The sequence below is a fragment of the Piliocolobus tephrosceles genome, chromosome 19 (genome assembly GCF_002776525.5).
Source record: "Piliocolobus tephrosceles isolate RC106 chromosome 19, ASM277652v3, whole genome shotgun sequence".
Lineage (NCBI taxonomy): Eukaryota > Metazoa > Chordata > Mammalia > Primates > Cercopithecidae > Piliocolobus > Piliocolobus tephrosceles.
In genome coordinates this window covers 38,541,346-38,566,242 of record NC_045452.1, presented here as the reverse complement: position 1 = coordinate 38,566,242, position 24,897 = coordinate 38,541,346, and the positions used below count along the sequence as shown (strand labels likewise).

At 41.3% G+C, this 24,897-nt stretch overlaps 1 protein-coding gene and 1 long non-coding RNA gene across 2 annotated transcripts in view; both read right to left on the bottom strand.

Moving 5' to 3' along the window:
- Window positions 1–24,897, bottom strand: part of DSCAM (DS cell adhesion molecule) — a 703,505-nt gene that overhangs the window by 594,248 nt on the left and 84,360 nt on the right. The window lies entirely within an intron of this gene.
- Window positions 5,805–18,587, bottom strand: LOC111524383. The gene is made up of 4 exons (XR_002725775.2): window positions 18,478–18,587; window positions 17,284–17,385; window positions 8,296–8,442; window positions 5,805–6,164 (listed from the first exon to the last, which is right to left on the bottom strand). It is a non-coding gene; the product is annotated as an uncharacterized LOC111524383 (long non-coding RNA).

Here is a 24,897-nt window from a genome sequence, read left to right as displayed (position 1 = left end):
GCAGCAACATGCAGGCTGTTTGGGGTGAGTGCCGGATTCTATCTGAAAAGCAATGGAAAGCCTTTGAATGTTACATCCTTAGAGGGTGACATGATCCAACATGTTTTTATAGAAATTAAATGTCTTCAAGTTCCTTGCTGCTCTGCTCATTGAGATTTGGAATCTAATTCCTCTCTCTCTTTGAATTCTGACTGGTCCTAGTGACCTGCTTGACCAAGAGAATCTGGTGGATGTGAGGTCCTGAGATCTCTAAGTTCAGGTCATTAGAAGCCTTGCAGTCCACCCCAGTCTTTGGGAAAACATTCTCTTGAAGCCCTGAAGTCTGACTCCCCACAGAGCACCATGCTAGAGACAGCATGTGGATGGGACACTTGGCGATGAGCTGAAGAGAAGCAAGTATCAGCTTATGAATGACAATGGCCTCTACAAATCCCTAAGTCAGATTTGCCCCAAGGAGAAAGAGATTTCTGTCTACTGGCCATTGGTGTCTACCCGGCAAAGTTCCTAGGCATCCTGGAGCAGAGGGGAGTGGCTCCACTGAGTCCTGTCCAAATCTCATGTTTATGAACAGAGCCAATGGCAGTTTTTAGGGGATGTTTGTTACACAGCATGAGGATGTCTGTTACGCATTATCAAAGGGTTTTGATAATCCCTTTGGCTGAAGTGTGGAGATGGACAAGGGAAGATGGACATGTGTGGACAACAGTAACCGAACCAGAATATGGCAGTAATATGGAAGGCAGTGGCTGAGTGAAGACACACTGAGAGGTCACACAGAAAACCCTCCCTGTCTTGGAAGGGAAGGGAGATTGTTGTTTTCTCCATTTCTGTTTTCTTCTCCTTCATTTTTCCTTTCTATGTTCAAGAATTAAGACAGGAATCCTTGTTCCTTTATTGTCTTTCTCATATGGTTTCAAATTGGCTCAAGAGTATTGGTGGCCACTTGACTGAGAGAATAACAGATAGATGGCTGTGACAGATTGTGTGTAGTATGTGATGATGAAAACCTCTATTGATTTAGCCTCAGAAAGAATATTTGGGTTTATCTGAAAACTGCACATCATGGTCAAGTGGCTTAAAAATAAAATTAAGTTAGATAAAAATTAAAACATGCACTCTCACCTCACTGTAGCTAATTAAAAGTCACTAAAATGTTTTAAGTAGGAACAAATATTATCAATGGCAAATAGGGAAAAGTGTTCCCAATAACCTAAGTGACATTCCATTGGGTACATTTGTCTAGGGTGTGTGCACCAAAGCAAAGCCACATCCTAGCACCCCTTTGGAAAATACATATTATGGAATGTTGTTTCACTGGTTCATTTAACAGTGATATTTTCATTTGTGTTTATCTACAGTGGTTTTGTATTCCTAATTCTTAAAAAAAGATTTTTTTAAAATTGTAACATCTAAGGCAAAATTAAACAAGAGATTTCTCAGAAGTCTCTAAGAAAATCTTCTGTACTGTGCCTCATTAATTCATCAATATAATGTAAATTAATTGAAATTGCATTTTAAAAAATGGTTAGAATAGAGATCCGGATGTGAAACGTGCCCTAGCATGCAGCACTGCTGAGAAGAGCTATTACAGCCCACTTTTCCACTTCACATTTGGGGAATATGTAGCTACTATTTCTTCTTTAGGAAGTAAAATTGGCTGCACCTGGGCATATTATTAGCTGCTCACCACAGGGAATCTCATGCTGATGGGCTATAATTTAGCAGAGACGGAAAAAAAAAAGGAAAGCCAATTAAAATGAAGCACATCACTTGGTGCCCATTTGCTGATTGCTTGTCAGAATCTATTATCTTGTATTTAACAAATACGGGATAATTAGGAAAGGAGTGAGTATGAGATAATCAAAATCTGGGGACCAAATTTTTATCCTTGCACAAGAAAGAAAATTCTGAGTCCTCCTAATCCGTCCTGCCAAAGGAAAAAAGCACACCCACATATATTCCCCTGTGAGATTCTCAGATAATTTGAGAAGACTCCTGTCAACCAGCCCCACCCCACTCCCAATCCTGGCATGGCCCCCAGGGGCCCAGCCTAAGGTGGCCTGTCCTGCTGAGTGCAGACCCAGGCCTCAGTCATGGAAGTCGCAGACATGCAGGCTATAGACCACCCTAAGGGTCTTTCAGAGTCAAGAAATGTTTGTTTTGTTTTCCTTTTCATGTACTTGGTCAATTTAAACAGGCTGACATCCTGATTTAAAACAAACAAAAAATGCCAGTGAGGTTCGGTTTAAAGGGTTTCTGGCTTCTCCTTAACAATCAAGGTTGTTTTAATTATAATGAAAAGCTACTTACAAACCAAACTGTTGAGATTTTTTTAAAATTACAAACCATTAAGATTGGCAAGTTCGTGGGAAAAAAGGCCCATTATGTGAAATTTGGAACAACTTTTATGGAGGGTAACTGGCCATGAGTTTCAATTTTTTGAAAAATGTGCTCACTCTTTGGTTCAGAAATTCCACCACCAAGGTATAGTCTGGAGGGAAAATTACACGTGCACATAGATTTGATTAAAGATGTTCATCACAACCTGACATGTGACTGCAAATAAATGGAAACAGTTGTACGTCCAATAACAGAAGTGCTAACTATAGTGTGAGATGAGATGGAGTACCATGCGGCCATTCTACATTCTTCCATGATGCAGAAGAATATTGCAGGTCAATGCGGTGTCAATGAAACAAGCACATGTTTCAGAAGAACATCAACAGGATTAAATGATATACATTATGCATAAATTGCTGTATAAATTATGACTACCTGTGCATGCATTTCTATAGACACACATACTTCTGCCACATATATACATATGTGTTTTTATTATATATTTTATATACATTAGGTATATACATATGTATGTGCACACACATACACGTCTTCCAAGTAGATGGGTGCTGGGCGTGGTGGCTCATGCCTGTAACCCCAGCACTTTTGGAGGCTGACGTGAGCAAATCACCTGAGGTCAAGAGTTTGAGACCACCCTGACCAACATGGTGAAACCCCGTCTCTACTTAAAAATACAAAAATTAGCTGGGTGTGGTGGCACGCACCTGTAAACCCAGGAGAATTGCTTGAACCCAGGAGGTGGAGGCTGCAGTGAGCCGAGATCATGCTATTGCACTCCAGCCTGGGTGACAGAGCGAGACTCCATCTCAAAAAAAAAAAAAAAAAAAAAAAAAAAAAAAAAAAAAAAAAAAAGAAAAGAAAAGAAAAGACTCTGTCTCAAAAAAGAAAAGAAAATTGATGGGAACATTATATACCAAAATATTAACAATTTTCTCTAAATGATGACTCTATGAATAATTTTTGTCAGCTTCTATATATATATTTTTGAAATTCTGCTTTCTAATAAGTCTGAAAAGTAAAAAACGAGCACTTTAAGAGTGATCTCTTCATCATTATCTTTAATTGCTTTGAAAAACAAAACATGTGGTGAGTAAGAAAGCCAGACAACATGGCTAAATACTCCCCAACAAATTTGTACCGTTTCTTTCCAAGATCTTTATTTTGAGTGGCGATATTGCTTCCTAAGAGACTATGACACATCTTACTTGCATGAGCTACATTCATTTCAAACCTAAGAAAAGCAGGGTACTTCAGACCACAGCTAAGCTTGATGTATTAAGTGGCCTGGAATGTGTAATAACAGGCAGACAGATGGAGCTAAAGTCTTTCCTGGGCAGACAGCTCTATACCAACAAAGGTCAAAAATGTGATATGGGCAGTCTTTGCATGTGTCCTGGGTCTTTGGTGCTATTAAAAAAAGAAAAAATATTTTAAATGCATATCATTAAACGCCACAGGCAGATAATGTGCTTCCCTACCACACCCGCCCACGGACTCATGCGTGGCTGTCATGAAGTCTTCAAGAAAGCCCACTTTCTGATAGAAATGATAATGTTCTGAAATCAAATCAAACACACACACACGCTTGAATACAAGATCAATGCAAACAACACAAGGGGCCTCGGTTATTATTTTTGAATTACATTGTGTATGAGTCAGCTCCTCTGCTTGGTTGGAAGCAGAAATAACTGAATTTGTCTGACTTTAGCAGATAGGGCTTCACTGAAAGGTTACTAAAGAAAGCACAGAATGACTGGGAAGGTCTTGACAACTACAGTGTGCAGGAAAGAGCTAGCTGCCTGACAGCGCCAGAGTCTCACATCTCTTCAGGAAGGCCTAACTGACCCTTGGTCAGCTGCTGAAAACTTTGGCCCTGCAATACTCCCTGTGCTGCTAACGAACAAGTTTGTTTTATACACCTGGGGTCCTCACACCTGCTGCCCAAGCTTATCTAGGTGGTTCGTACCAAGTCAACAGCATGATTTATGGTGGTCACCAGCTTTCCTCCTGGAAATAGGTGCCTATGTGACCAGCCCCCGATAAAAGCTCTAGCCTCTGAGACCCAAGCTGCCCTCCCTGGGCTTAGACACTTGGCTTACATCACTGAAGTTCATGGCTGGAGGAATAAATGTGTCTTGTGCAAATCCACAGGAAGATTTTGGAGGCCACTGCCTGGTGCATTTGTTTTCCTTGCTGATGCCACTGCATGTTTTTTCACTGTAATGAACCATAGTCCTGAGTGTCACTGAGCCCTGTGAGCCCTTCTAGTGAGTCACAGAACTTAAGAATGGTCTGAGGCACCAGAAATAGATTCTAAGACAGCCAGGCAGAAGCCAACACCCAGAACAAAGGCCAGGCACAGAAGCAGTCTTGAGAGGATGTTGCTGCTGCCATCACAGAATACCAGAGGCCACAGCCTGCCCCCTCCCAGTTCTTCTAAGACCAACGCAGGACACTGGAGATCCACTGGCTCCCAGGTACTGTCACTGAGACTAGGGTTTCTCAGGCTTGGCGCTGTAGACATTTGGAGCCAGAGAATTGTTTTTCATGGGAACATTCTATGCATCAGAGTATGTTTAGCACCACCTCTGGTCCTTACACACTAGATGCCAGCAGCTCCCTCCCAGTCGTTATGGTTGAAACTGTCTGCTGACATTGCCATAAGACTTCTGGAGTCAAATTTGTACTCAGTTGAGGAGCACTGACTTAGAAGAAGCTGGGTCAGGTGTCCACAGGATAGCTACAAGCCCATCTAGAAATAAAGACTCTGCTGACTCAGATTCTGAAACTTCTTCCTTCCCACCAAAATTCCTACTGCAGAGCAATGCCAGACAGAGGACGGCATTCCAATGTGAAGCAGGCAAAACACCGGCACTCCTCTGCTTTGCAACACACTTGGGACTTTTGTCAATATGGCTGCCTTGGTGAAGGTGAAGCCTCACGAATAATAGGAATTGTCAGGTCTGCTTTCTAAGGAGAACTTTGTATACTGACAGTCTCGCTCCTGAATTAAGAGCTGTGTAGGACTGATTAAAAAGGTGGCATTGCATTAAGAAATGAAAGGCTCGTGTTTCAATAAGCATCTCTGATAAGAAGAAAATTGCTAGTTAGTGCACATGAAATCAACAGGCTGCCTGATGCCTATCGAAATGTGTACTCTGTTTTCAGAAAATCCAAACAAAGAGTGAATAAAATTAATACATTTTAAAACGTTACCGGGTAAAATCACTGATGAACTCTCCATGGTCTTTGCCTTTATGGAACTTCCCCATGATAGCCTCTAAAGGGGGAGGACAGGAGGAGTGCTTGTTGCTGTGGCAGTGGGTGCGGTGTGTGGAATGGCCTCTAGTGTGGCATGACAGTGCTGTCCTCACAGCAGCTGCCTCCCTGCTTTCACCCTGATGGCCTGGGAAGGGGAGTTTCATGAGAGAGAAGCGTGAATCTGCACCCTGAACATCTGGGTTTATTAGGCCTAGGATTTTCGTGCACATTTGTGCTTTGTCAAATAATATAATAAGCTCCTAAAAGACAGAGGGGAGATACAAATTAATTGAAAGAAGAGAGTACAACCCAAAACATGCTTTTACAGAGAGCTCATAGGAAAAAAAAAAAGTGGAGAAACAAAAGAGGCTCTCCAAGCTTCCGGACTGTGAGCTAGTGCAGAGACAATGATCAGAGAGATGACTGGGAGAATGGAGAGGTGGCAGCTGGTCAGTTTGCTGCATCCCCACCCCCAGTCCTCATTCATCCCTCTTACAGCAATCACAGGGCACTTGGCTGCAGAACACAGGCAGGAACAGCACCTGGAGGTGGAAGGGACAACATGGCAGAAACTCAAGTGTCTACCAAGACCCCGGAAAAAGGGGAGAGACTTTGCAGCCACTGGCATGTCAGCCCTTGCAATCTGTCCTGCTTCTACCTCAGAATTACTCAAAACAGGCTGAAGCAAGCAGTATGCCACTTAAACCCACAGGGTAAAAGGAAATTTCAAATGTAAAGATAAGCAATTTTTTTAAAAAAACAAAAGCAACACCATTACAGTGAGACATACACATTTAAAAAAAGTAGAATAAATAGCATCTCATGAAGTGGGGTTAATACAACAAAAGGAGGTAAACTTTAAGTGAAGTATAGCATTCCGAGATGAATGTCAGAGGATCCTTCTCCCATGAAACTATAACAGATTTATCATAATATGTAATATTTCTAAAATAAGAATAAAATATACACGTTTAATAATATTTATAAATTATTATTGACTTAATTGGAATATTTTTGATGATTACATTATTTTGAATTTAATTACTAAGGAATATTCCTCCAGCTTGACAGATTCAAAAAGATTATTATGTTGGGGTAATATTTTTTCAACAAAATATAATTTACTTATTGTTACATAGTTCATATTTCTCCATTTTGTTCACAAGCATGAAATAAAATATATCCATTAAACTATTCTAATATAAAATTAAGTTAATTCATGAAAAAGAAAGGAAATGGGTCCCTTTACATTATTTATTCTTAGTGAATCCACTATGATTTGAGTTGATTACTGCTTTCTTTAATATCTACATATTAAGGAACTACAGAATAATCTATTCTAGGAGTTTGTTTTGCCATTGCATCCACAGGCATTGTAAATATGCCAATCGATACTTTCTAGACTTAATGAATTCATATTTTTGGAAAGATGGAATTTGAATTGGAAAGCTTTTGAAAGACAGCCCAGTCAAAAGATTTGAACAGATACTTGGAGAGAAGATTTTAAGCATGTAAAAAAAAAAACCCTCAACATATTAATAATTAAGGTAATATCATTTAAACCATATGAGATAACACTATGAAATATAGTAGAATGGCAAGAAAGGAGGAAAGAAAGAAAGAGAAAAAGAAAAAGAAGGAAAGAAGGAAAGGAGGAAAGAAAGGAAAGAAAGGAAAGGAAGAAGGAAGGAAGGAAAGAAGGAAAGAAGGAAGGAAGGAATGAAGGAAGGAAGGAAGGAAGGAAAGGGTGGAGGGAGGAAAGGAAAGAAGGAAGAAAGGAGGGAGGAGGAGGGGAGTGGGAGGGGAGGGGGAAAGGGGGAAGGGGAAGGGGGAAGGGGGAAGAGGGAGAGGAAAGGGGGAGAGGAAAGGGGGAGGGGGAGGGGGAGGGGGAGGAAAAGAAAGGAAGGAAGGCAAAAGGGAAGGGAAGGGAGAGAGAGAGAGGGAGGGGAGGAAGTCAGGCAAGCAGGCAATACCAAATAATGATAAGAATATAATGGAAAAAGAGAAAAGTGAGCAAGAAAGGGACAGAGGCAATACTGAATGATGGTGAGAATATGATGGAACAGCTGGAACTCTCATATACTGCTAGTAAGAATTCCAAATGGATTAGCTACTTTGGAAAACAATTTGACAGCTTTTTATAAAATTAACATTTATTTACCATCCAACCCAGTAACACTACATTGTGTTCACATACAAAATCTGTAAATGAATGTTTCTAGTGGTTGTATTCATGATGTCCCGTAAATAAAAACAACCCAACAACCTCACTTTCAGTAGGTGAGAAAATAAACCGTGGTGCATTTATACTAGAGAATACGACACAGCGTGCACTGATGCAAGTGAAGACATTGATGGATCTCAGATGCATTATAAGTAAAAGAAGCCAGACTCAAAAGGTTGCATTTCTAGGATTCCATTTATATGACATTCTAGAAAAAGCAAAATATAGAGATAGAAATCACAACAGTGGTTACTAAAGTTGGGAGACTGGGGATAAAAATGACAAAAAAAGGGGCACCAGGAAAGTTTGGGGGTCCCACAGAAATGTTATCTGATTGTGGTATGACTCTAAGCATATGTTCAAAAGAAGAAATACATGTTAAAAATAATACATTTTATTACATGTAAATTACATCTTTATAAATAGAAAAACAAAAACAAGAAAACTACCGTGGGGTAAGTGGAGCCTGAGCTTTTGAGGTAAGCTCATGCAGAGTGATTTGGGGTGCTCTCCTCATACCAGGCATTCTCATGAACTCCTCTCCACATTGTGCCTTTGGGTTTCATGACTACTCTCACATGAGGTGAGATTTCATTCTGAGACAAACAGAGAGAAAATGGGCATTTTAGGAAAGTATAAATTCCCAGTGACCTGACCAGAGAGGCTTGAAGATCACTGGTTCAAAGCTCCAGTGTATGAAACCATGCTGACTGGATGCTCTTTGCAGCCAGGCCAGGCCATGGCTGCTAAGCACCTTCTGACTTCTGCTTGGGGACCAGATGGGATGGCACCCAGAAAAGAGTGGTGTTTGCCGAAGTCATGTAGTGCTTTCGGTACGTTGTTCCACCAGACCCAGGTGTCCCCATTCCTCTCTTAGGTAGCACCCATTCATCTATATCTCAATTTTGCACCAAGGGGACTTGGTAAATTTATTTAGAGGCCATGCACAGAGATGGCCCCAAATGGCAAATCTAATTGAGCAGTTAGGAATTGCTGATTTTGAGAGTCCAATGTGCAAAGGGATGGATCAAAACGAAAATGTGGACTGGCACTGAAGGACGTCATGGAAGGGGAGGGACGCGGAGGGAGGGGAGGGGACGGAGAAAGAAAGAAAAGGAAAGAAGATGGGAAGGGAAGGGAAGGAAGAAAGAAAGAAGGAAGAAGGAGGAAGGAAGGAAGGAAGGAAGGAAGGAAGGAAGGAAGGAAGGAAGGGAGAAAATAAAAGATAAAATTCAGGAAAGGGGAAAACTACTTTTTATATCAACTACCAACACAATGACAAAATTTCTAAAAAAGACAAAAGACTTTTAAATACTCAACTGATGCATTGCTATTTTAGGTCATGTTTCCTTTACATTTACCAGAATATTACTGGAAGCCCACAGTTATCACCTGCCTCCTATTTTCTTACCCCTTGACCTTCACCTGACCCCTGAAGTCAGCTACTTTCCTGACTTTAAAGACAGAAAGAAAAGGATGTGAGCATCCGCCCACTGTTGGAGGTGTACAAAAAAAGGTGTGCTTCGATGGAAAACGCCACAATTTCTAGACTCTAGAGGTTAACACATTCTAAGTTTTCACTGTCTTTGAGCTACATTACAAACCTGTAGGTTGTAGGTAACTGATGAACACCACAAATTCCGCCCCTCTCATAGGGGTTTAATTGGTTTCCCTCCCCACTGACACCATTCCCATGGAAAAACCAGTTTTGACTCTATTTGCATATTCATTTCACTATTGCTGACAAATAAATGCTGGTTTTGATCCCCATTTCAACTGGTTATAACATTTTCCTAGCTCCCTCACTGAATGAGTTAAATAAAATCTTTAATGCACGTTCATGTGTCCACCTGCAGGAGGTACAGCCCACCCGAATACCACCAGCACAAGGGGTCTAGTTGGAGGCTGGATTGGACAGCTCCTCTAGGCAACCCACACTTGACCAGTCAGCGCTTTTGGCTTGAGACCAAAAGTGGAGCAAACTCAGCTCTGTCTTCCCAGTCGTGCTTTCCTCTGAGCTGGCTCCAAGTCTGCCCCCAGGAAATATCTGTTCAGAATTAAAAGCACTTAACACTGATTTGTATGTACACGATACAAAAAAAAAAAAAAAAAAAAATCAGCATTAAAGGTTATAATGTGCTCATTCTTTGTCATATAATTGGACCTAATAAAGAAACATCACATTAGTTACCTAGTAAATTTCTACTTATTACTAAATTAATACCTATCCTCACATACATCAAATATTGTTAACACTTTCCTGGAAGCTACTGCCACCCGCAAATTGAGTCAATCAAATAATTAATTGAAGTAAAATGACTCCTGTCCAGTAGAATGGATGTGAGATTCATTTACTCGTTCTATCAAATCCTTCCTTTTCCAGAATGTATCATTTTCAAAGAAGGAGATCTGAAGCGAAGCCCTGGCTTACTCACTGAACACTGCATAAAATATTTTGAAGCTATTCAGGAAAAAAAAAAAAAAAAAGCATTAAAAACAACTTTCATATTGGAGGTTAAGTGGCAGAAATCTTTTTAGAGCCAAGTTCCTCTGTTTTGTATGCTATTTCCTGAGTGCAGTGAACTTACTAAGCACTTTGATGTAGCAAAAATTGTGATGTGCATATGTACAAATGATCCAAACACAGCAAAAAGCAGCTAAAAAAATCAATAAAGCGGCTTTTTAACAAATGCATTCCGAACTGGATCAAAGAGATAGCCTGGCAGCTACATGCTACTGATCTAACACTCATTACATTTTCATTTCAAGGAAACATCTTTTGCAACAGAAAGGTGAAGTCTGTCTGTAATGAGCTTCTTCTAAGGCAGGAGGAAAGCTTCTTTTTAAATAGGAACTAAATAAATATGGGGCCTGTGTGGGTCTCTGCAAACAAATCGGTGCGGAGGGGCTCGCCTTTGAAAGAAAGGCGTCTACAAATTCCAAGAGGGAGCTTTTCATTGATTTTTCCATCTTCCTCACTGTCCTTCCCCAGAATAGACTTTCATATGTAAATATGTGGTCAAGAGCAAACACCTGCCTACGGATAGTGATATTTTTGTTTTGTTTTGTTCTTTAAGGTATAGTCACTGGGAACTGGGAGCTGTAAAAGTTTACCCTTATCTGATTTGATAATGATATTCACCATTGATCCTATAGCCCAAGGGAGGGGCCCCTTTCAGAATGTTTCCAGGCACACAAGATTTTTTTCAATGAGTTCACGCAGGTTTGTTTGTCTTTCAATCTTCAGGTGGCGATAAGCCTTGAGAATGGTTTTTTGCCCTGTGTTCTGATCACATACACATACACGCATTCCAGGTTATCTTACCCAGGGCTTCCTGCCTAACAGGGACATTCTTGCCTCTCGCAAAATGCCTCTCGCAAAACGCTGTGTCAATTAGATTTTTGTGCCTATTCTCATTTTGCCCCTGAGCCTCTCCACATCTCACTTTCCCATTTTACTAACATAAAAACTCATCATTGCTTGTATCACTGGCTTAAAATAAAACATAACTGACTCTCAATTAGCTTCTGGCAATATGACAGAAGGAGGAAATAGATGAAAAAAGCTCAGAGAGAGAAAAATCTTTTTTTAAATTTTTTTTGTTTAAGAACTCCCTCATGCAAACATCTATCTAGAATAAAATGTCACCAGCACTGTTGTAAGATCGGATCAAAAAAAAAAGTAAGACTTTCCATGTTTCGGCCAGGCCCTTAGAACAGAGGCGGGGATTACCAAAGTAGGAAAACAGAACAGCCTCATCTCCAGGTGGGGTGAGAGGCACCTGGACAGCATGACCAGGTGAATGATGCTTGGGAGGAGAGTCTTCTGGAATGCATAACATTCCCCCAAAGAAAAGAATGAAGCCTGACAGGAGATGAAAGCCATTGCCCAGCACTTTTGAGTTCCTAAATAACCTACCAGAAGAGCTAAGAAAATTGCTCTTAGCATTTTCTTAAAGAAAAAAAGACAGATTAGATTAGGGAAGAGGAAACTTTTGTGTGCATACACATCCAAACACACGTCCACACAAACACACACTCATCACTCCAACGTTCCAGGCACCTGCAAATTGGGGAATATCTCCAATACATTTTGAAAGAGATGAGGTGTAAGTAATTGAATGATATTCCAAATAGCTTATTCATACCAGTTATTTTATAAGAAACATAGAGAAAATACTCTGATTATATAAAGTGAGCTTTTATAATCTAAGAGTATATTTATTATGTTAGTTGCTGTGTTGACATAAATAGGTATTATACAAATATATTCTCACCGTAAAAAGGCAAATAGTATATACATTTTGAAGTTAAACGTTTAGTTTAAATCATTGTTATTTAGGTGTCTGAATGTGAAAATAATGAACATTTATGAACGATTTCTGAAACAGGAATGAGGAACCTGAAAAAATGAGAGATGATTATGAAGTTCAATTGATACTCAGCTCAAAACAAAATCAATACAAGAGTCAGAAACCAGGGGCCAGGCGCGGTGGCTCACGCCTGTAATCCCAGCACTCTGGGAGGCCGAGGTGGACAGATCACGAGGTCAGGAGTTCAAGACCAGCCTTGCCAACATGGTGAAACCCCGTCTCTACTAAAACTACAAAAAAAAAAAAAAATTTGCCGGGCGTGGTGGCACATGCCTGTAATCCCAGCTACTTGGAAGGCTGAGGCAGGAGAATCACTTGAACCCAGGAGGCAGAGGTTGCGGTGAGCGGAGATCACGCCATGACACTCCAACCTGGGCGACAGAGCAAGACTCTGTCTCAAAAACAAAAGCAAAAAGCTCTTAGAAAGAGCTAGAAACCACAGAGATATAGAGACTAACTGTCCACATTTTCCAAAAGAAAATGAAATATCTTGGGGAATAAGAGAAAAACATTATATAAAGATGCATTATAATGTATAATACAGTAATACTTAAATTCTCCAGAAACCAGCTATCCAGGCACTTTCCTTATATGGAAGAGTCACTCAACAAAGGCCCACCATCCTGTGTCTAGCAGGCTCCTTTTTCACTGCCTCAGATGAGATTCTACGTTTCTCATCTCTGGCTTCCCTCCTAAAAGCTCTCTCAGGGCCTTCTCCAGTCTTTTCTGGAGTGCAAGTCCTCATCCTAAACCTGCTCAGTTAGAATCTCTCTCTGCCCTGCACCCACCCCAGTCACCCACTGAAGGCAGATCCTGCTGCCGGAGCTGGGAGCCCCCACCCTGTGGCCTTCTCAAGGATGTCATTCCTTCTGTTCTTTTATCTTTCTTGTATCTGCACCACGATATCTTATTCTCCATTGAATCACCGTACTCAGTGTGCAGACATGCTTGACTGTATCTCACCTTTACAAAAAACTCTTGAACAAATAACAGCAACAAACCCAAATTCCCTTCAGCTGGCATTCTCCTTTACTGCTGCCCCATTTTCCTCTCAATTTTCCCCACGCAATCTTTCTCACGTCTTCCTCCTCTCAGGAAATGGGAAACCCTATTCACCTACGTCTAGTAGTCTCTTTTTGAAATTAAGTACATGTTTATTAGTAGTTTAAATCTTTAGTATTTACGGGTCCAAATTTGAAAAAATAATGGACTTTACACAATTTCTGATAGATGAATGAGTAACTAGAAAAAAATGAGAGATGTTTACGGAATTCAACAGATACAGAACCCAAAATAAAATTATTATAAGACTGATTCCTGAGGGCCGGGCACGGAGGCTCACGCCTGTAATCCCAGCACTTTGGGAGGCCGAGGCGGGCAGATCATGAGCTCAGGAGATCAAGACCATCCTGGCTAACATGGTGAAACCCCATCTCTACTAAAAACGCAAAAAATTAGCCAGGCATGGTGGCGGGAGCCTGTAGTCCCAGCTACTTGGCAGGCTGAGGCAGGAGAATGGTATGAACCCAGGAGGCCGAGCTTGCAGTGAGCCGAGATCACACCACTGCACTCCAGCCTGGGCGACAGAGCGAGACTCTGTCTCAAAGAAAAAAAAAAAAAATTACTGATTAATGACTTTGAGGAGGGAAGGCAGAGTTGAGAAATGCCAAATTGCATCACAGGGAGTGGACAGTGGAGTGTTGCTCAACCCAGGAATATTCTTGATTTTATCATCTTCCTGCCTCATCCCTGCCCTCAGCCCATGTCAACACACCCATCAGCAGGTCCTGTTCCTGCTATCTGAAAATGGATCTCACATCTCTCCACTCAGCTCTACTTCCAGTTGAGGTCACCATCATCCCTTATGTAGACACCTGAAATAACCCCCTATCTGATCCCATACTTTCCCCTCTACAGTGTACTCCTCATCTGCACCCATACTTTCCCCTCTGCAGTGTACTCCTCATCTCTAGTAGCAAGTGTGACCTTCTTCACCCACTGTGTCAAACCCTATTTTATACTCCTTCTTAGAATTCTTTGGTGACTTTCCATTGAAATTAGAATAAAATCAAAATGCTCTCCATTGTCTCCCAGCCTCTGGTGATCTGAATCACATCTCTTGTCAACCTTGTTTTCTTTTTAGTTTCACTCAGCTCCAGCCATGCTGTCTTTTTGCATTCCTCTTTGACACCACTTATGTGGCTCGTTCGTTCTCATTCTGTTGGACGCAGAGAGAGACCTTCCTGCTTCCCTAATCTAAAACAGAATATAAGCTCCTTAAAGGCAGGGGGTTCATTGCTACCAATTTTTCCATAGTATTTCCAAACCATCAATCGCATAGTGGATGCTAAGGACATATTTGCCGCTAAAATGGTAAAGAATCAGGAGAACATAAGAAATAAAACTTCTCAATGGGGTCAAAACAAGTAGTACAAAGCAAATGCTATAAAACTTGAAAACTTGATTCATAAGAAAGCTTCCTCAGTTTATGAATGTTTTCTTTAAACATCAAGAAAACAACTTAAATTAACTGGGGACCTGGTTTCCATATTCTCAGATGAGTAGGAAGGGAGAAAGAGCTCCAGTTGCCCCCCAAGTAACAGATTCTAACTGAGAGATACACCAACTGAGGACAGAAGCCGTATCTACCTCATGAGCTTTGCATCCCTAACATCTAGTACACTGCCTCTCCACAGCAGACAGCCACATGTTAGCTGAATGAATGGACAAGTAACTCTAATAACCTGTGCCAAATAGAAGTGAATGCAAAGAACTAGGAAAGGACACAAAAAATCGATAACAGATGTAGGTTGGGAGATCATGATAGACGAGTGAGCCAAATCTGAAAAATTACGTAGCATTAGAACATGTGGAATAGGCAAGAAAAACTGTCCACTCTATGAAAACCACAAGTGCAAATCCAACTTCTTCCACCCCACTATATGAGTAAATATGTTGCAGAAAGCCTGAACAATTCTGTGAGTCTTCTCTAAAATCACTTGGGATTTTAAAAGCTAGTCATTTTCTTTAAATATGCAATTGAAAGACTCAATTACAGTCAGTATAGGTTTGGATTCTTCCTTTTCTATATGCAGTCAACCTTACTTAAGTCACCTTGAAATACAACAAAAGCAAAACCCTTACTCTGAGGACAACAGTAATAGCGACGACTTTACATATGTCTATAAGATGTTGTAATTTAGCCAACACTTGCGCTTACTTAAACTACTTTATCATCCACAGTGCATCTGTAAGTAGAGACACTGTCTCCATGATTCAGACCTGAAAGCTCGGATTTGGAGAAGCACAGGTATTTATGCATGCATGGTTGCATAGAGAAATTGAACCATTATTTGGATTCAGATTTACTGACTTTAAATCAGCTGTTGCCCACCACCTAAGCATGCCATAACTACTCTTCCCCATTCTTGGACAGATTTTCTCTGCTGTGCTTTTGTCTTCTTTTCTACCCTGCTGGGGAGGCACCAGAAGGAAACTTGAAGAACCCCAAAGTTGTGTGTCAGTGTATGCCAAGAATGATGCAGATGGTGCACTTTACCACTTTGTATACCATCTTGTTGTGTATTTAGTGTGGCTCAGTAAATCACACAACCCCAGCACAATGAAACCACAAATAATTTGTGTCTTTTGTCTTTGTTTAGATAGAAAAGATCATCCATAAAATGACCAAATATCTTGGAAGCCCAACCCTCTTTTTCTGATCCATACTTCAATAGCTTAACTGAATTCAGCAGAGTAGCATTATTAGAGAAGTAATGAATCATAACAGTTGGGATCATGAACCCTGGAGCCAACTTGCCTTTGTCAAAGCCTGGCTCCCCGACTGAGCAGATGAGAGAATTCTGACAAATGATTGCACCTCTGCAAGCCTCAACTGCACTTCTACAAATTACCGTACGTCTACAGGCCTCTTTATCTATGAAATGGAGATAACAGTAGGGTTGTCATCAGAATAAACTAAGTCAAAACAAAGGTCAAACCAGCTCACTGTTTGTTTTTGTAAATAAATTTGTATTGGAACACAGCCAAAATCATTTGTTTATGTATTGTCTGTGGCCACTTTTGCACTGCAGTGGCAGAGTTATATAGTAATAACCTAGATCTCATGACCCACAAAACCTAAAACATATAGTGTCTGTTCCTTTACAGAAAAAGTTTGTTGTCTCTTAATACATGAAAAACATTTAGAATGGTCCATGGAATAAGCGCTTAGCATCTTTTCTTTTCCTTTCTTTCTTCCTCTACGTATCTATCTATCTATCTCTTTATCTATCTTTTGTTTTATGAGACAGGGTCTTGATCTGTCACCCAGGCTAGAGAGCAGTGGTGCGATCTCAGCTCATTGCAACCTCCACCTCCTGGGCTCAAGTGATCCTCTCAACTCAGCCTACTGAGTAGCTGCAACTACAGGCATGCATCACCATGTGGCTAATTGTTGTATTTTTAATTTATTTATTTTTTTTGTAGAGATGGGATTTCGACATGTTGCCCACATTGGTCTCAAACTCCTGGCCTCAAGCGATCCGCCAGCCTTGGCCTCCCTGGCCACTGCACCCAGTCCTATAAATCTATCTTTGTGTGTGTATGTATGTGTAGTGTGTGTGTGTGTGTGTGGTGTGTGTGATATTACTTAGTCTATACCAAGTACTTAGGATGTTTTTTCTACTTCCTGTAATGTAAAATAATTTAATCTCTACTCTTATGCAGAGGCCCAGAGATTGAGAGTCACCGGTCAAACAATTTGGGATTGGACAAGATTATCCTTATACATTTCTTTGAACCCTTCAATTTTAGAAAATTCAAAACCAAATTCAAATAGAAGTAACAGAATTTACTTTGAAAGGGTTTTGAGTCTCATAAAAACGTGTAATTGTGCATTTGAGTGTATAGTCTGTATATCCAGTTAAATGATACCCAGACTCCTTAGGGGAAGATCACACATCCATCAACTGTTGAAGTCAGAACTGGCCGTGTCACTTGTTTTTGCCAATGAAACAAGAGAAGAAGTGAGGAAAGAGTTTTAAGAGCTAGTTTGAGACTTACTGTGTTCTCTTTTTCTCAGCGCTCTTGAGATCCAAAATTCCCCAGATGCAGCCTGCTCCCTCAGTGTGGAGGGTCCAAGAGTAAGGACCATGAAAGTCCCAGCTGAGCCACCAGGACGAATGGAGTAAGCGAGAAATTAATTAGCCTTTGTTGTTTGAAGGTGCTGAAGGTTGTTAGCCTACTACAACATAGCCTATGCTGATTGACACAGTGTTCAATGTCTGCCCTCTGTCCAGAGTATAAAACTTCCCAGGAGAAAAGGAGACAAATCATATTTAATATTAATAATCATATTCATATTTACTATTGAAGACCTGGCATCTACTACAGAACTTGACATATACATAGAGATTAATAAAAGCAGTTATCTGGTAGCATGTGAATAGTTAATGAAGAGGTAAATGACAACAGAGACAACATAGATGTTACAATTACTATTAAGTGCTACAAACAAAGAGGGTGCCCTTTATGACCTAGATTCCCTGGGAGGCAAGGAGTAAATGCTAATGGGGGTCTACCATGGAGCCCAACAGGAAGGTGTGCTGGCCGGGAAAGCAGAAGTGAAAAGGAAAGAGAAGGGCTGTACAAACAATTAATTAAGCAGGAAAGCACAAAGTACGTCCAAAATTAGGGAACAGACACATTTGACAGAAGCAGAGACAGAAGGTTCATACAGAGGTGGGGTAAGAAAAAAATCTACATGATATGCACGCATTATTGGATAAAACCCAAATTTGCAAACATTTTTGTTGGTTTAAATGGTGTATAGTCAACACTTAAAAATGGTTCAAATTGTGGATTTGATGTTATATATATTTTACCACAACAAAGCAATATATTCTTTTGTTTTTTTTGGATACAGAGTCTCACTCCATTGCCCAGGCTGGAGTGCAGTGGTGTGATCTCAGCTTACTGCAGTCTCCACCTCCCGGCTTCAAGCGATTCTCATGCCTCAGCCTCCTGAGTAGCTGGGATGACAGGTGCACGAGACCATGCCCAGCTACTTTTTGTATTTTTAGTAAAGACAGGGTTTCACCATGTTGGCCAGGCTGGTCTTGAACTCCTGACCTCAACTGATTCTTCCCTGCTCGGCCTTCCAATGTGCTGGGATTACAGGCGTGAGCCACTGCACCCAGCCAAAGTAATATATTCTAAAAACAAAAAAGAAAAGTTCAGTGTTGATCTATCACCCACCTGGATATAAGGCAGAGAGTTACTGTTCACTGAGGATTTGGCCTTCACTATACTTGTCATTGGGGGGGATATAAAAAGTGCATCTAGACCCCATCAGCTTTCCTGGAAGCCTGGACACAAACAAAAATGCTGGCGTCTCAGATGAACATGGTAGAATGTCACCCAAAGGTGGACAGATCATTACAATGTAATTTGATTTTTGAGGGAGTTGGGGGAAGAAAGAATGGGCTCAGAGGTTGGCTATGAAACAAAGTCACCACTTGAAGAACGTAGGTCAAGGCGCCAAGGAGAGGAAGACCCTGGGGGTTGGAACATCTATGTCGTCAATCTGGAGAATAAAAGTATTATCATTTTCCAAATTAGATAACATCCACTTTCTCTCTGTGCTTTTCAGCAGTTATGGCCATTAAGGACACCATGTAGCAGAAATTGTGTATGCCAGCTTCGAACCTTCTATGCTTACACATTTCGGCCAAGTCACTTCATATTATCTGACACGTGGCCCCTCCGCACAGCTCAACAGCTCCCCTCCTCTGCTCCACCAATCTGCAGGTCAGCTCGGCCACAGTGGAGCTCTCTCTGTCCCATGTCATTTGTCTTCTTGTTCCTTTTTTGACTCTTGCCAGCAAATCTCACCGCTTGATAATTGAGCCAGCTGCTGAACTGCTCTACCAGCTCACATTCCCTTCCCTAGCTTTTACCATCAGGTCCAGTCTTTCACTCCCACATCTTGCCTCATGCAACCCCTTTTGTTATTTCTTTAAAATAAAATGTGTCTGATTTATGGGCATGGTTTTGGGTGGGATTCTGGGCTTGCATGGGTGATTCACCGTTTTCCTCCCGCTGACTCAGAGCACTCCTGTAACCCAACATAACTTCCTAGTATTGGGTCTACGCTTTTGTCCTGTCCCTCACACCCCACAGTCATGAAACTGGTGAGAAGGAGTTAAGACACTGAAATCAGTCATGGAAACAGACAATCACTCCATTCATTCCAGCACATTTAGGTGGTGTTCCATGTTTTCTGGATGATAGAATTTCAGGACTGGGAAGGCCAAAGAAGTCATCAATTTTATCTCCGTCCCAAACTAGGAAGTTATACAGCAACACACATGATCTCTGTGGGCACCCCACTCCCCGTTAGGCTTCCCAGTCACATCAGGATACTTGGGCTTGTAGTGCAGAAGGAAAAATAAAGGGTGATGGTGACAGAGGTCATGGCTTTGACACCATCCTTGCCACATGGGCAAGTTCTTCACACTCTCTGCATCTTGGTACTTTCTTAGTCACATGTGGGTACAATTCTGACAAAGTCTGCCTCCCGGCGCTACTACACAGGTTCCGTGAGATGGTGCATTTGAACAGCACGAGTTCACGCAGCTGAAGAGGGCATCCCTTTACAGGTCTGAGTTTGCAAGGATAGTGCCCTGGGCATGGTGCCTCCAAAGAGCCATGCTGGCTTCCAAGGCTGCTGACGCCTATGCTGACCCCAGTGCTCAGGGATTCATGAGCCTGTCAGAAATAGGAGGGCAAAGTAATAAATAAAACTACCCCCAAGATGAATCCAGTTATTGTAGCCAACTGATCGAATTTGCCTATACCTGGCTTTATGAATACTTGTCATTCTGTAAATAAATGAAGAGGTGGAGAAAGTCGTTTACAAGAATAAAAGGAAATTGGGTTGCATGGGGGGGGTGAGAGGACGGTTGTTATATATACATATGTATATATACACACACACACACACACACATACACAGACACACACACACATATATACATACATACACACACACACAGACAAATGTATTAAAAGACACCCAGCTATCACATATATTGGGGAGTTGTTCTGTTCACATAATAAAGAACTGTTTTACACGTATACACTCAGTAAGGAGGTAAAACGTATAAAGTGTGAAACAGTTCCTGGGACACAGTATGCGCTCCATAGTAACTGCTGGTTATTATCATCGTTTTCAGTATATCCAACACTGAGCCCAGGATAAAATAACACATTTTGCTTACTGGGAAAACAAGATCCTATGACAGCACTGAACCTACTGAGCTGGAAAATGCAAGAGGTCTCACTCACTCTTCATTCCTAAGCCAGTGGTTTGCATTCCACCTTGATTGAAAAGCACTTGTGCGGTGCTTTTAGCAAGAACACTACACTTAACTGTGCTGCATCCACAGGAAGCCCAGCACCACCGGAATGGAAAGACAGACGTGGCCACGCGTGAATCCCTTCAAGAGGCTGTGGGTTCTATTTGCACACTATGAGACCACAAATACTCCACCACTTTAAGCACCAACACTCAATCACCTCCTTAAGGTTTTCATTGGCATTACTTTTCCTCTGTATTTGTCCTAAGGGACTTTATTCTCAGAGATTTTGCAAAAGAGCATGGAAGGAACTTAATTATCCGTTTCCTGGTCATTGTCTACATCCATTGTTCCATATTGATTTGCTATCTAAAACCCCCTTTAGGTTGTTCACCGATGTCTTCTCAGCCTGTGGTTCTTCCCTATTTAATACATCATCACCAAAGGACACAAAGGCTGGGTGACAGTTACTTTCATCGATTCCAACCAATGCGATACTTGGCTTTTGGAAGCAGACAGTGGCAGTCTGAAATGACTTCTTCTATTGCATCTGGCACGTGGTAACGTGAAGGAATGCACGTACCATATAATCGAATGGCGGTGGTCCTGACAGGAAGGCGGTGACTTCACAAGGTCTCACAGCAAGACCCACTTTCACATCTCTCTGCGAGTGTGGGGACCCACAGCTCAGATAAAACAAGATGCCTATACTCTTCATTCCCAGTATGTCCTAGAAATGGCTGCTCTCAGTAAACAGCATCTTAATAAATAACCTATCAATAGAACAAAGCATGTACACATTTAAAAAGAAGTATTTGTGATATCCCATGTTAAAGAAATGTGTGAACTTCAATGTATTCCTTTGAAGCCTGTATATCTACAGCCAGTACATGCACATGGCGATTTTTCTACTTTGGCAAGAACTGAGTGAGAAGAAAGGAGGGGTTAGCTAGACATTGAGAATAAGATGGCTGGTCAGATGGGCCTCTGTCAGGACTGTAGGCCAAGAACCATCTGATGGGGACGCATGGAGCCAAAACACAAATGCCTGGAGTGAATTGTGGGAGCGTGTTCAAAGGTGTAAGTTGCTTGGATGTGTGTAACTTGGAATGAACCATACACAGAAAACACAAGGTTGTCTTTTCCCAAAGGGAGGGAGTCTCCTGTTAGATTCAATGTATTCATTTGAAGCCTCCCAGGGAATGATGGGCCCCACAGAAACCACGTGTTGTTGCTGTATAAGGTGGTCTTTTTTCTCCCAGAGGGAGGACACAAAGGATTTACTATTTCTTGTTCTCGACCCAGGAACATAGCCTAATAAATAGAAAGAAAAAGAAAGCCTAGCAGCTATTTATTCCTAAGTACAGTAGGATATGCTTCTTTATATCCCAATATAAAGGAATCTCAAAGACACAAAACTTAAGTATCTCTATTGAAAGATGATTTGATGAATGGTTAATGGAGGAGTAAAAGCACAAGAGTTACATTTCAGAACTTTCAAAACACAGAAAGTTTGAAAACAGTAAGAGGAAAGATGTTTGAGGAATGAGATTCAGACCAGCTCTGTGGCTTTTGCTCCTCTTGTTCTGTCCACGACTGCTGGTGGCAGTGGTTGGCAGTAGGCATAGAGCTGGCATCAGCCTCTACCTGCACACAGAGGGACTTTGTGATGGAGCTGTGTTTCCCCGCTCAGGTCTTCACTACCATGGCTTCTATCAGCATGCAGTTGCACTATGCTTCCACTTGTGCACTTACGGTTCTGTTTGCCTACAACGCCCTTCCTCCAAACATTTATCCTTCTCCCTCACCCCTTCACATCTCTCTGAGAGCATGGGGACCCACAGCTCAGATGCAATAAGATGGCCATACTCTTCCTTCCCAATATGCCCTAGAAATTCCTGTTCTCTGTAATAGTATCTTAATGTATCAAATAAGCTATCGGTAAAACAAAATATGTACAAATCTAAAAGGAAATATTTGGGACATCCCAGGTTAAAGAAATGTGTGAACTTCAATGTATTCATTTGAAGCCTGTGTATCTACAGCATTGTCTTCAGCATGGGCATGTGGTGACTTTTCTGTTTTGGTAATAACTGAGTGAGAAGAAAGGGTGTCTTTGCACCCAGGTCCACCTCTCAGAGACCTTCACCAACCATCCTGTTTAAAGCATTAAACGGCCTCAACTTGCTATCACCCTTCCTTGAGTTATTTTTCTCTACAACACTTTTCATCAAACACAGCATGTTACATGTTTATTTTAGTAGTTGTCTGCCAGCTCCCACCGGAATATAAGTTTTACCAAGATAGGAATTTTGTCTTTTTAAAATTTTCTGTTGTCTTCCAGCCCCTGGAATAGCACCAGGCACAGATGAACTCTTAGTACTTCAGTGTTGAATCAAAGAATGACAGCATCTGGGAACAGTCTGTAGAGAGGTCACCATTCAAGGAAGAAGGGACACAGAGAGGGGGCAGACAAGGAAGAAGAAAGAAGGGAGATCCCATCAACGGGAGAGAAAGGGGAAAATAAAGAAGAGAAAGGGAAGAGACACAGAAGAGAGTCTGGAGGGAGGGACGTCAGGAGGAGGGAAAAGGACAGGACAGCAGGATTAAATACTGGTGTGCGGGCCAGACACTGGAGACTACTGGATTTCAAAACTCAGTGCCTGCTGGGGAACTTCAGGAAACACGTGTCAGTACATGATGCAGCTGCAAATTGCTACAGAGGTAAAGAAAGATTTAAAAAGTAGAGTTAATGAAAATAATCTAGTTAAGAAAGGAAGAGAGAGGGAGGCAGGCAGTCTGGCCAGCCAGCCTTGGCAGTGGCAGCACAGGCCTGGAGAGAAGGCTTGTTACTTTAGCAGTATATGCTGGTGTGTGCGTGGGCAGGTGTGTGTGCGTGTGTGTGTGTCTGATTCGTGACTGTGGATTGAGAAAGTGTGGACAGTTATTTCAAGTACACAAGATCTGCACCATGTTTTCTTTTATAAGCAAATGGGAGAAATTAACACTGAATTAAAATGTAATGTGTATTTTAGTTTCTCTCTGTATTTCAATTCCAGGAAATAAATTATCACAATTTTCACAACTTCAATTCATTTAGGGCCTTTTCAGATAAAAATTTTATAATCGCTCAGAACTGCACTTCCAAGTCAAAAGAATTGATCTAAATATGTGCTGCTGACTCAAATAGAGAAGAGTAGGAACAAAGTAAACTCCTAAAAAAAAGTCTTAAGGCATTTTAAAAAAACTAAAACAAATGAAAAGCCCTATCGGACCCAAAGACGCAGGCAAAATGAATTCTCTGAAGAGAAAAATGCATTTTGTTCTAATATTCTCTAATAGATTTTTTAAAAACGTGATAAGAAGACTGAAAGAAACCTGGGTAACTTGAGATAGATTATGCAAATGCTCATTTCATTTTCCTACTTCTGAGTGAGGCCTGGGCACAGTTTTAAAGCTGCAAGCCCCCAGCACTGCCTATCTCTGCTGCCCAGCTGGTGTGCACAACCAAAGGATTATGCATAATATGCACGTAGTTCCCGAAGCAAAGACATTTATGCGGAGCTCAAAGGAATCTGGGATACTGTGGTTCTCGGGGGCTTAGAATAAAGATTTTTAAAATACATTTCCACGATTTTCACCAGCTTATCTCAACCAAGAGGTTAAATATTAGAGAGAGAGAGAGAGGGAAAAAAAAAAAAAAAAAGAGAGAGAGGGAGGAAGGAAGGGGGGTGGTTCACTGCTTCTGCAGCAAGGAATGGAAATAATTTTGATTCTTAGGCTATATTTAATAATCACTAAGGCCCTTCCTCATCTCCTCTTTTTCTGAAAGTGTGAGATTCACATCAGTGAATATTCCCTATCAAATTTTACCGTAACCGTTCCTTTTTCCAGGGTAGTCCCTCTAACATAGAAAAACATAGTGATGCCTTGGCATCACTCGAGCTCAGAGGAAGGAAATGAATATACTATGCTCTATTTTCATTGTCTCCACTTCTACATCTGTAACTTAAATGACATAACTTGCTAGAAAAAAAAAATACCACGCTAGTCGGAGTATTTTGGCCAGGGTCTCATGACTTTTGTTTCACAACATCTCATTCAACAACCACTCCATAGCTTGAGGATACACCCCTCAAAATAAATGTACCTGTCATCAGGGTTCCTGGATGAGAGACAGGCAGCAAATCAAAGGTCCATTAGGAATGGCTAAGAACCCAGGCAGCCACGCAGAATGAAGCCCAGCTATGGCTGAGAACCCAGGCAGCCAGGCAGAATGAAGCCCAGCTATGGCTGAGAACCCAGGCAGCCACGCAGA